Raw genomic sequence first — 3,289 nt, forward strand, 5'->3', positions numbered from 1 at the left:
ATCTTACAGGTGAAAAACTAAGCCAGGCGATAGAATTAAATATAAAGTTATACACTTTTATTTTACGTTTACTAGTGTTGGGTTACTACTGTAAAATAAGTCAGTATATATGAAAGATAACTGTATTAGGTACTATTTTCCACCGGCGGTGTATTCTTGCATAGTGTACTTAATGTTTACAAGCGGGGCGCTACTAGTATGGATGCATGACAAGTGCTATTGAAACTCGAAAACTAACTGGTTTCCACTACCCTTGCTTATACGTATACCCGCGTCGCCTTCGCTCCTGTTCACTTTGGACGCACATTCTTGCTATCGCTCAGGCCCCCAGCTTTCTCCTGTTTTGGCTCCCTTAAATAGTATTCGTGCTTTTTATTGGCCACCTGGCAAAGCACTTGTAATGATTTTACACCAGTAACTCTAAAATACATGTGTATTACTTTATTTAATTCTGTCGTCTGCAGAATTTTTTTTTTTTTCGTACAAATATGCCTTTTCATGCAGAACACTGAATTTTGCCTGTAAATTTTTGAGAATATGCTGTGACGAAACTTGAGCACCGTTCTTCTTTTCTTTCTTATCACGAGTCTTCTTTAGCCTAATGAGCACAATCATCACACGATAACGACTATTCTTTTCATTTAACTTGTAAACAAGTTGAACTAATAATAATAATTGATGTACAAAGGAGAAGTGTCCTACATATTTGAGGTAAAAAATAAAATAAATATACTTCTACTTCATCCGTGTTTACAAAGTTAAATGTTATCGATTTACAAAAAATGGTCACCTATCCACACACTGACCAGGCTCGACACTGCTTGACCATACATATTAAAACATCGGTCCCACTGAATACACAAGTAGTAAGCACATTCACATAAAAATAATTAGGATTACAGTATATAAAATGTGTTAATTAAAATAGCAAATGCCTTACCTTATCACAGGCGATCCAAAGCCACTGCACATCATCTGCTACGCACACTATATTCCTCCAATATTTCACTCACTTCCTATATCACGCAACAGAAAATATTAATAAAATTCACTTAGCAACATTTTCATTTTTAATCAACAATACGTATAACAATTAAGAATAAAATTAATTGTGAGCACATTGTTATAATTAGAATACTGTTTTTATTCGTTTACAAATATGGGATTAATATAGAGCTGGCAGCAACAATATATACAACTCATCCTGTATGTATCGTAAATCCTAACTTGAGAAGACATCTCTGACGCAAACAATGAGACAAGAAATCAAATACTATATCCGACACATTTGGGGTTTATTGAACTTCAATGTTGGAAGATACCACCTTGTCGGTAGTACAAATGTAATATCCTTACAACACGCGGAACTTTTGCCAGGCATATCTAGGAATTTGGGAAGATTAATTGATATCCTTAATGTGCAATGTATGATTATGACGCATTGTTATGTACACGCAGACGGAACCAGGACAATCTATAGATGACATTTGCACTGTGTTTGGACAATTTGTTCGCAGAAAGTAACCGTTTTTGTCTATGAATACTTGAGAACATGGAAGGTATGAGATATACATTTTATGCGCAAATATTATAATACAAATCATTGTTAGTTTGGTGGATGCGTGAAAGAAAGAAAAGGAGTAGATTTTTGCAGACGTCCGGATATAAAGCGAGAACTGAGAATACGCATCTATAACATCTATTTTCTTTGTGTTAATGATATCGATGAACTAAACGGGGAAACTAAAATACAACTGTTTGCAGTATAATTCGAAGTATAGTCAAGTGCAGAGGCGTACTCACGGGGTGTCCACCGGGTGCGGACTCCTCGCAAAAGTTCCTAAGTGAACATACATTTGCAGACTTTCTCATTAAATGTAGTTATTAACAGGGAAAATATTGATGTATCATCAATATAAATCTGATCTTACACTTCATCTGTACTCTGTCTGTATCATGTTTTTGTGAAAAAGTAAGTGGAATATTTATCGTGTTTTCGAATGCAGAATAATAGTATATAGACATAGTGGCTTGTAGTATTGGAACCTTGCCCCCCGAAGCTTGGATCCCTTAGAAGAAAAAAAAAATGCATGCGCGCCTGGTGAAATGGTTAACGAATTCAGTTCACTCGATGAATCGACAGATAGTAATACACATTTCGACAGATCGACAGCATTCGACAGATACAGACATATGAAAGTAGCACAAGAATTAGGCGAAAGTCCGTGCGTTTCCTCAATTCACGTAGGAAACAACAGAAAATATCAACTACCATAAAATAATCCGTATATATATTTAATTTATTTGGAATAAAATAAATATAGAAACAACCTGTTCATACATAACTACGGTAAGTGCGTTAATTGCTAACGTAAGAACAAATATGAAACAAGGCACAAAATAAAAAAGAAAAATAAAGTTAAAGGGAATAAATATTTAGGCTTGATTGTCATTCGTATTAAGAAGCTGGGTAATAAAATGTTAAAATCTACAGAAAATTATGAAATTAAATCAGGATTTGAAATAAAAGTCTATACATTGGAAGTAGGCCAGGGAGTTTGCAAGGCAGATGTGTGCGACACGCGTTACTTTATAGATTCCCTTCATTGAACTATAGTAAGCAGTACGAAGATGGTACTTTGCGTATAATCACAGGAAGGATTGAAGTTAATTACCATGGTAATATAATTATTTATTGATAAGTATTTCCATGTTAAATTATGAAAATTATAAGCACAAGGAGGGTGAAAAAGTAGTGTGACCGACTTAGCAATGACTGAAACATAAAATAGAAAAGCGAATAAAAACAAATGCCTTTTGAGTTATGTGGAATAAAGTTTCTTCTAGCCAGTAAGGAAGAATAGGATCTGGTGCATTCATTGAATACCTGAAAAAAATCGTTTATCAAAATAGAAGGAAACACACTTATCGTTGTGGCAACTACGAACTTCTGTTTACCTCAGCCCGCCTCAGCAAGTGCTTTCTATCCGGTCCGCGCTCCGTAACCAAACTCAACGCTGCCTGCCAGCGAAAATTTCATTCTTCAGTATCGTTGAGTTTATTGCAGAAAGCAATGGCAGATACGGCATCAGCACCTGCAGCCCCGGCACAGGCTTCTCCTAAGAAGTCTGCAAAGCCTAAGAAACCAAAAACAACACCTTCTCATCCAAGAACATCAGAAATGGTGAACAACGCCATCAAGAATTTGAAGGAAAGGGGAGGAAGTTCACTGCAAGCTATTAAGAAATACATCTCTCAGAACTACAAAGTGGATGCCGAGAAGCTTGCT

The sequence above is a fragment of the Thermobia domestica genome, unplaced genomic scaffold (assembly GCF_964235325.1).
Source record: "Thermobia domestica unplaced genomic scaffold, izTheDome1.hap1.1 HAP1_SCAFFOLD_1416, whole genome shotgun sequence".
In the NCBI taxonomy this organism is placed as follows: domain Eukaryota; kingdom Metazoa; phylum Arthropoda; class Insecta; order Zygentoma; family Lepismatidae; genus Thermobia; species Thermobia domestica.